The following is an 11,247-nucleotide window of genomic DNA, read 5'->3' as shown; positions in this document are numbered from 1 at the left end:
CAGTCAAAAGGCTTGAAAATGTAATACAAATTTCTTCATGTTTAAATAATTCATACTGAAACCAAAAAAATCTAAGAAATATATAAATATAATTTTTTATTCTATAGTCGTCCGAAGTTCAAATTTGGTTAATATTTGATTTTTAAACAAAGAATAACAATTTAGTTATATTATTTTAATTCAAAAATATTTTTCGTGATGATTGAAACTTTTTTCATATTTTATATACCTTTTAAAAATATTGTTCCTAATACCTATACTGTTGCCTATTATACAGTTAATATAATATTACTAAGTAAAATAAATTACTAGAATAATTAATACTAATACATTTATTTGATGATACGCTGATGTCTGGCTGACAGTTTCGGGTTCAAATTATAAGCACATAATCATCCATTACAGTGATCGACTCAATGACGAGACACAATCGACTCTTATTGTACGGTAGAGCTGTTCTCAATTTTAAAAATTGATTATTGAATTTTGAATCTTCGAGTCAATCAATTCAATCGGTAAATATTATATTAGAATAACACTTCGACATCGCCGAGTGACTATTATGATTTTTACACAGTATTATATAACTGTATAAGGTGATTCGATCACGTCAGTGTTTTTATAATTGGCGTTCGAACGTACAACTCCGAAATTATAATATTTTCTATACATCGCAATTGCCGGATGTAGAATTTATAATTCGCATTTCTAATAAGTAGGTACCTAATACCAGCAAAAAATCTAAAAAACTTTTTTTTTATCCATAAGCATTTCCGTTATATTTTTATTTTAAGTATACCTACCACTTCTTATTATTAATATATTTATTGATAAGTTTATACCACACATACAACGACACGACTTTAACTCGATAATAAATTCTCGCAATATTATACGCTATACGTCTCAGTTGTGTTGTTTCTTGTGCTGTCGGAGTGCTTGTTACAAGGCGTTTATTGTATTATTAATTTATTTTATTATCTGCTAATTTTTGCAAACATCATCTCGAGTCCCACTACATCAAACATTAAGATCAGTGGGCGCAACCTGGATTGTTTTAAGGGGGAAGGGGGTCCAAAAAAGTAATTATTTTAAAGTAGCAAGCAAATAGGTATAGTTATTATTTTATTGTTTGATTAATAATAACAATAAAAGCAATTAAAACTATACTCTTTATAACAATATCATAATATTTTAACATGTGATTTGAAATTTTGAATTAAACTTTAAGCTTAAATGCTGAATACAGTATCTTCATAGGAACTGGACATTTTACCCAACTAGTGTGAATAAAGTGGTCATCACTTGGTACATTTTTTTTTTGTGCCAAATATTTCATAAAAAAAATAGTATATTAAATGTAATATGTTAATATATAGTAAAAACTCTTTATAACGAATCTGAAGGAACCAAAAGATTTCTATCGTTAAAGAGAGTTTTCGTAATAGAGAGGGTTTAAAAAAAAACAAAATTTTTGTTAGAAATTATATTTTTCATGGCACGCTCGAAAAAAAAAAGAAAAGGTAATTTTTGGTACACAGCATTCAAATAATTTGCCACTTCTGATCTATAATATTATTACTTTTAATATTATTTATCAAATAGTATTGAATTTAAAATAAAATAAAAGTATGAATTTTCAATGTTGATTTTTGCATATTCGAATGGGAAATAATAAATTTATTTATGAAAACGATAAGATACATAAGTCTAAGATAAGTGGATTTTATGCTGACAGATATATTCGAAGGTGTTCGATGTACACATGCAAACACGAAACACAATCGTTTTGGCCCGGAAGAAAATAATATTAATTCAAGTGTCCAGTCATCTTAATACACTGTGCACATCGTCTACAACAGTACAATCTATACAATCTGCCAATATATCGACTGTGTGTCGGTAACACTATATGTGATATGTGTATAATGTATATACAATATACACATGGGTGAAACTCATTCAGAGTGGTATGGAACATCATCCAAATCTGACAATCTACGTAGTGAAGATGGATGTGTTGGTGTGTATATAATATATACTATATTTGTGTGTGTGTGTGTATTTATAAATTAATGAGACGGGATTATGTACTGAATAATAAAATGATAACTCAAGTAATGGTAATTATACTGGTGTATTGCTGGTAACAATCAATAAATATAAATAAGAATATAGGATTATATTAGATAATAAGGTTATAGGTACCTATGTAATACTAATATATTATAATGGCCATTTTTCTGATAAATATTTAAAACAATAATAAAGATTTTCACAATTTTTAAGAACAATTTATAATTAACAAACACAAAATATATGACATTTAAGCCGGATTTGATTTATATTAAATATTTCAATACAAAATAAGATAGGTATTATTAAAAGGTCTTCTATAGGAAGAATTTTAATAATATTTTAGGTACCTAAATAAATTACAACTGATACAATATAATAATTAAATAATAATAAAATAATATTTTTTGTTAGTAGTAAGTAAGTCTGACAAATACAAGTACAATAATTTTAAAATGTTGGCATGGCATACATAGGTATATAATATACAAGAGATTGGAATAATATTAATTGTTTAGGAAATTATACGGCAGGTAATTGGGGAGATATTCGTCGATAAAATTTAACATTTTATTTTTTATTCTTTGTTATATGATTTTAGTATAAGCTAAGTGGCTGCCCGAAGAATCGGTAGAATATATACTCGTATATTCTACAAATATACCTACTATTTATATCTAACACGTTAGCATTTCTGGTTTGGAAACCAACAATTTGCAGTTCTACGAAAACAATATATTGCTATTATTGCATCTGAATATAAGTATTAACCAATCTTTTAATCCCCCCTCGTTTGATCTCGAATCTCGACAATTTTATCGCCGTAGTGGAGTATTCGAGGCATGTATTAAATCAATGGAATGCTTCGAAATTTTAAACGATTTTTAAAACCCAAGGTCATATTCTAGATGGCGGTCGAGATCTTTACGTCATACGGTCTCAGCAACCAATGATATTTCCAATGACGAAAAGTTACGCAGAGGAAACTAACGAAACGACTTTCGTTGGTAAAACAAAAAAAAATAAAAAACCAGCTATTTGTGCTAATAATCGCACAGCAATGTTTGTTATACACGACACGGAAAAGTATATCAGCACGAGATGAATATCGATACAGAAAAATAATGCTGTCCGTGTTTAAGCGTCGCGGACACACAGTCCTTTTGGTCACGACATCCCGTTCGTATTGGTGAAATATATGATGGCCGAGTAAAAGTAATCGCCAATCGCCCTAGATCTCGTCCAGCACGTCGTAGTCGAGCCATGCTCCCACATACTCGTGCCACAGAGCTCCGTCACCGCTTCTGTCCATTTGTTGGCGCTGAACTACGAATACCCGCTTCCGGTACAAGTCGCCCAGTATGTTGGAGTCCCAATATACACCACAGCGTTCCAGTCCATTGGAATTGTGGACTGGGTTTTCGGGTCGGTCAGACGAGTGGAATATGATTGTGTGTACCTACGCGCTGCTTGTCGGCGGTACCCTTTTCATAAATACGATTCCGGATGTTATTATTTCAGTGTAACGTTGCCACGTCGGGAAATCATACAATATAATTAATACGGGTAGCCCGGTATAGATTACAATTGCGTACCTACTCATAAGCTTATTTGTTAAATTAAAAATTGTTAAGTGCACATTCGTCAACACATGTATAGTTATATCATTACCAAAGGAAATCCAACTCAAAACTATGACGAAAATATGTTCGAATTCAAAGGTATCATTAAAAATGTACCTATAGTGCTATACTATAGCTGATTTAAAACGGTTTCAATATTTTAATATTCTATAAATCTAATTCTACATATTAGATGTATGATAAATTGATATAAATATAAAATTTACAAAAATACTACGATGCACTTTAAGAAAATTGGCTCTATTTACCAAAGAAAATATTTGTGATATTTTGCTCCATTTTTTTTTTTCATTTTTTAATACGTCACACCTTCACGTTCGCATTATATAGTTCAAAAGTGATCAAGCGTAAGAATTTCATTATTTAAAAAAAAAAATAAAGTTTGTGACAGACGGCTTGTTGGTATGCACAACGGCACAACAACCCAACGCCACTTAGTTACGCGGATTTATAATAGACGGTGATTATCGGTCGCCACTTACAGTCTTAATCAGTTTTGAACTAAAATAACGCCAACGTTTATCTACGGTCCGACCGAACCACGAGACGTTGTCGAAAGGATTTACACGAACGTATATTTACTACAAACTTGACTTCAGACACCTATGGTACACGGTCCGTTAAACTCAATTCATATTTCCAGTGGAATTAAACGCTCTGATATATTGAAACGCCAAAATACTGAGAGAGTTCTACCGGGAGAGAGCATTTTTACTTCAGCGCCAACAAGTGAATAAAAGCGGTGACAGTGGTTCTGCGGTCCGAGGATGTGGGTACATGGCTTGAGAGTACGGCATGCTGGACGAAATCTAGGGTGATTAGTGATTACAATTATTCGACCATCGTGTACTGCCACTATGAAAGGGGACGTTATGACTAAAATAAGACGAATTACTATGTGTTCCAGATGCTTAAACACGGGATGCTTTATTTAGTCCAATATTAATACTTTTCCGCGTTTTGTATATCAACTTCAATAGATATTAAAAAAAGTTCTTTCGTTAGTAGCCCCAACGTAACTTTTCATCGTTGATGATATCACGGGTAGCTGAGACCGCAGGACGTAATGATTTCGAACACCATTTGAAATATGACCTTAAGTTTTAAAAGTCGATTAAAATTGCTAAGCATTCCATTGACTAAGTAGATTTAAGAGGATGCATACCCGCACGTGTTGTCGCTGTCTTACGAACGTAAGACATAGCAAATTTGCGTTCAACAGATTCAATTTTATGCTGTTAGCTTTAATATTAGAGTCAATTTACTTATTATCAAACTTTTAACTTAAAGGTAATTATATTATCATCTAGGGCAGTGGTTCTCGACCTTTTTATGCTCACGCGTTTTATGTCGCGGTACATTTCTTATAACTATACATTTTTATGTAACACTATAGTCTATAGTAATAAAATAATAAAAATTTTAATAGAAATTTCTATTTTTAACACTTATTAATACTATACGCGTTTACCACGGTCGCGACTCACGGCACATACACAGCTAGTTACGGAACACTGGTTGTGAAACACTGATCAAAGGCTTTTATTGATATTTTAATTTTTAAACGAGTTACGAAAATTTTAAAATTTTAATATTTTACATAACTATAACTCATTTAAAAATTAAGATATCAATAAAAGCCTATGAGATGCCTAGATAATATTATTACCTTTAAGTTTGATAATAGGTAAATTGACTCTAATATTAGAGCTAACAACATACAATTGAATCTGCTGAATGCAAATTTGCTATGTTTTATACATTCGTAAGACAGAGACAACACATGCGGTTATGACGTCCTCTTAAAAACAGCTGATTACTCTGGCCTACAACAATAAAAGCACTGGAAATCAAGATCAAAAAATAAAATGAGAATGGAAAAAATTGTGTACTTAGGTCAACATTGATTGTTAGCGAAAGTCCTATCGCTTATCCGTGAAAAAAGTCGGGGACGGGTTTTCCAGAACTACGTTTCATATCTGACCCCCTTCTTTGTGGTTCCATCTACAAATTGGGATGACGCACGTTCTCTGGTTGACAACAACATCTTCAACGACTTTGATCCGGACATGGATGAACTGGTATTTACGAGGGCCATCCCGAACTATCCATTATCCATGGATAATGAAGGCTTTAGAGCGACTCCTGCTCGGAAAAGCCGGTGACATTCTGAACAAGGTTCTTAAATTAATAATCATTCAGGTTCACCAATAGCCTATTTTCCGGGTATTTATAACACTTGTTTTAACGGTGTTACTTTTTCTCCTTGCTGGGGTACTGGGGGGGGGGCTAAGCTGGTCCTCATTCAGTTCTTAACAAAAGTGTTGATAAGTCCTTAGACTCCCCTCACTATGTCGTGCTTGATTTTTCTACTGATATCTTTTGAAACCATCAACTTGTGCTATACAAAAGCAAAAGTCATGCTGACGAAGGAGTGGACCTATAATCTTCCTCTGCTAAACATCAAAGGATCCTACCGATGAAAATAAGGTGCCTTAGCTCTGTAGTTGAGTCCAAATTATTGTACGCTGCAGCCCTTTGTTAACCGTGATCGCGAAGCTTGATGAAGTTCATCATAACTAGTCTTCATAAGTAATTCATACTAGAACCAAAAAATCTAAAAAAATATATAAACATAATTTATTTTTTTTGCACATTTTAAATGCATATTTGGTTTGCTTAAAATTTGTATTCGACGTTTAAACGGAGAATATTAATTTTAGTTGGTTGTACCCAATTCAAAATAATTTTACTTAGGAATTTGAAACTTTTACGTATTATTTTATTTACCTACATATAATGACATTTTCAAAACATTTAAGTTAATGTTATGCTATTGTTACTATATAGTGTATCACTTTAATAGTAATATAAAGCACTATAATATAATTAATAGCAATATTATTATTATATAATTTTCGTATGTAATTATTTATCAATGATTTTAAATTTAACACATTTATTAAAGTGATCTACTATATTTGACGAGGTACATTCGATATATATTCTACAGCATTTTACATTTGTTGTAATTTAAATACAACAAGTGTAAATTAATTCAAAAACAAATAACTGTAAATAAACATTTTTACCAAATATTCATATTATTCATAGTATTTTATTTACATAGTATTAATTTTAAAAATAGTTTGACTGTTTTGAGCTACTTCTAGACATTTGATATTTTAGAATATTTGTATTTTATTTTTCTATAAATATCGATAAAAAATGTTACCCGGTCAAAAATATCAAATACTTATATTTAAAAATATTGAAGAGATACAGGAATGATTTTTTTTTAAGTATTTTAAGTTTAAATGTTCAAAATATTTGTCAAAATTACGAAAACCTGAAAATTGTTTTGTTATATATATTATTTTTTATAGTGTTCGTTTTTTTTACAAATATTTGAACATTTAATACAAAATTCCTCTATAAGTAGTTCACAATGAAACAAAACATTTGTTTAAATATTTAAACACAATTTATTCAAAATAATATTTTTTATTTAAAATTAATTATTATTTTATCAATTTAATAATTAATCAAAAAAAGTAATATTATTTTAATTTTAGTATTTAATTAAATTTATATTTTAGTTTTAGTAGTTAATTCAATTTATATTTTAGTAAAAACTTTAAAACCAAACAATCTCAAATTAATATTTAATTTACTAAACTTATTATTCACGCGGAAAAAATAGTTTTTATACTCCAAACGATTTATCTGAAATTTATTTAACAAATTAAAATTATGTTATTAAATTCAAAGATTTTTTTTATTAATTCTTTAATTGATCAGTTAAACATATTCCTGCGTAAATCATAAAACAGATTCGCTTATGTATATTTCTTTTCCTTCGTCATATCTTAATTTAGAAGAGGTGGTAGTTGAATCGACTATCACTATTCGTATATTTTCTAACTTAAATATTATTTTCATTTTTCATTTTTCATTTATTTAATTTAATAGTTTTTCCTTTATTTTTATATTCTAAAATATTCAACAGATATTTAGCACTAAACCAAGGTTTATTAACTGTTGCAACTGTATTTGAATTTTGTATTCTTGTGATTACTTTATTTTATGATATTTTTTCACATTATCTTCTTAATTTTATTTTTATGATCTTTTTATGAAACTTAAAGCTATTGTGGTAGGACCTGCATACTTATTACTTACTCTACTTGTATACCTAATTATATACTTGTATTATAATATATTTTATAGATTATGAATCATTGAATTGTATAAATAATCCCTATTTCAATATTATCAATAATGCTGAACGCGTTAATCAACTGGACACTGGTCCTAAAAATCGTGGTTAGATTTAGGATTAATTTACTATATTATTGACTGTTAAGAACCACGTTTTAAGTTTAGCTATAGCATGTATTATATTATTGATGATAATATTGCTTATATCTGTGCTAACGTCTGTATTTAAGCCTGGACAGCACGCGTATGACGAGAGTGCGTCAGTTCGGCGTAAAAAGCATTAATATCGTCAGAATATTTTCAGAGCAATATTTTCATTGTTCTAAAACTTTTTTCTATTTAATTTAAAATATTTAAAATAATTAATTAGAACATTGTATTGTATATTTTAAAAAGAAACATTTGAAACACTTGAAAGTTGAAGTAGATCACGTAAGACAGAACATTTATATTATATACTTTCAATAAATTAATACAAACGGAATAATATAAAAAAAAAAAAGACGCGTCATGCATGTATAATAATGAATATTATTACGTTTACTCGTTTACATTAATGAACGACGACGATGCGAAAAAAAAGAATAATAATTAGCGCGGTCATCAAATTTTGTTGCGTGACATAGTACGCCGTCGACTCGTATTATAGAAGAGTGCCATTGTCATACACACAGGCGACTATAGGCGAGTTGGTCACCGCGCGTTGTTAGACACGGAAACTGCATTTTTTTTGCCGCCGTTCGAGTAAGCGTGTTATGGAGGACATCGTCGTTTGATCGCAAACACATTTATTTATAAATTTAAATTTAAAAGTATCAAGTATTAATACAAGTATCTTATATTCTTATACATTTAAAACGTTTAAAGTCATTTATCAAAACACTACAATAATTAATATAATTTTATAGAAAACAGTTTATTTTTAGTTTCATCTGATGTTTTTCATATAAATATTAAAAAAAAAAAAAAAATAATGAAAACATTGATGTTTATCTACTATACAGACTAACGATAATATACTTTTAATACACAGTCAAATAGGTATTTCAATATTATGTAAATGAATAATGTCCACGCAGCCCTATAATGTGGATCTGGGTATATTGGTAATATATTTGTTTTTTGTATAATAAAACTATATGTTCGTTCAAAATTAATAATTTTTCAAGGTTTTTGCTCATCTGATAATATACTTAATAATACGTTTTCTATTGTATTAATGTACAACTGGATTTAGCATGATGTCGCATTTATTTTACGACAAGCTAAAGATAATTCACGTGCTTTTTAAATTTTTCCGTTTCAAACCTCACAAATTATTATAGAAGTAACTACTGGTTTGCGTGATAAAATACTATTATATTTTTATTTTATGGTTGAAAATTATTTACTCAGCTGTACATCATTCATATACATATTAGAAAATAATTATCTTTACGTGTCACTGTGTCAGTATAGTATTTTGTTCGTTACAAGATAACAAGAAGATACATCGATGAAATACACAACACAAATATGTAGGAAACATTCTAAAATTGATTTTCAAATTTCATGTCAACCTTGAAAAAAGAAAATTTTCATAACTCAATAATAATAATATTTCTAAATTTTGACGAAATTGAATATTCATATAAGTAAAATTACTATTTCTCATCAGACTATTTTTTTTATATTGTTAAAATAAATACTTGAAATTTTCACCAAACGTTTATATTATCGTACACACTACACAGATTTAATTTGACTCTTTTTGAGTTATTGAGTTATTTATCGACAATTGAAATTTTAGATCAGTCAAATATCTTGAAAATCGAATACAAAGTTCTTCAAAAATCAAAAGTTGTTATTCTAACAATTAAAAATAAAATAAAAATAAGCATTTGAAGTTCAAATTTTGTCAACATTACGAAAATAATAAATATGAAATTAATTTTTAGTTAAAAATGTATAGAATATATTTTAATTTGTATAGACTTGAAAATGTAATGCAAGGTTAATATAACTTTATAAATAGTTAATTTTGAAACCAAAAAATTTTAAAAATTAACGAACGTTTAACAAGTTTATGTTTTTGAGCTGGGTACAGATATTTTGATTTTTTGACTAAAACCGACTACGAACCTTAAACATCACTATGTAATTTGTTATTTTACTATTATATTTTTGGTTTAAGATTTTAGTTATCTAACCTAATCTAAGATACCCAAATTGCAAAATAATGGCAAAAACCCAAAAAAACCCAAATGGTTCATACATTTTCCTTGAGGTGGAAAATATCGAGTTTTTTCTATAGAGTGTAGACGTCAAATTTGGTAGAAATTATCTATTTAAACAACGAACAACGACTTTTGTTATTTTTTTATTTGAGTGGACTTTTAAATGCAATTGTTAAAAGTAAACATTTGCTAAACCTACCGTACTAATAAATAAATAACTTTAATAGCAATATAAATATATATTATAAATTATACTTAGTAATAAGGCCTCTTAGACCAGTTAGACCACCATTCGTTAACACGTTTTTCGTATGCAAAAATCTATTATTGAATTAAACATTATTTTAGTATATACATTACAGTGGCTTACCCAGTGTTATAAGTACTCCTACCATTCCCCCTTTTTAAATGTTAACTTGTCACAATTTCAGTTTTAAATGTTTTAGATGACATTTATAGTTTAGCTGTTTAGCATCTGCACTATATTTATACTAAATCAACTTTTTTCTACATACTATTTTTTCTTTTTATATTTGAGTAACGGATAAAATGACTTAGTAATATTTTAAAAGTAATTATAGTTACTTACCTAAAACCGCAGTGACTCCACGAAATCACGATTTTCTGTGTTTCCGACAGTGCTCAAGACTTATGAGCAAATACTTTATAAAAGTATTTGACACGAGGATATCGCGTAGCAGCCGCGGAGCCATATTCATGATGTGCGTTTTTATCATCCCCACTCGCCTCTGAGAAACAAATCTATTTCGGGTAAATTATGCAAAATTGCAAAATAGATAAATATAAATCAAAATATCTTAAATCTTATTTTTATTTCGACGAGATTAATTAATATTTTTAGTAACTATAAATTCGTTTTATGAAATATGATATAATATACGTAACTATCACTTCCGCGTTTTAATTCGTAGGTAATTTATAGATAATGTGCCATAAAAAAATATACAAAATTAAGTGTATTTACATTCGAACTTGGTAATGAAATATTTTAGATTATCTAAATTATTACTATTATTACTAAGTAAATTTTTTTACTGTAATTCCATGGATTAACTATACACATTTTTAAA

The sequence above is a fragment of the Rhopalosiphum padi genome, chromosome 3, assembly GCF_020882245.1.
Source record: "Rhopalosiphum padi isolate XX-2018 chromosome 3, ASM2088224v1, whole genome shotgun sequence".
Lineage (NCBI taxonomy): Eukaryota > Metazoa > Arthropoda > Insecta > Hemiptera > Aphididae > Rhopalosiphum > Rhopalosiphum padi.
Note: the sequence above shows the minus strand (reverse complement) of the source record.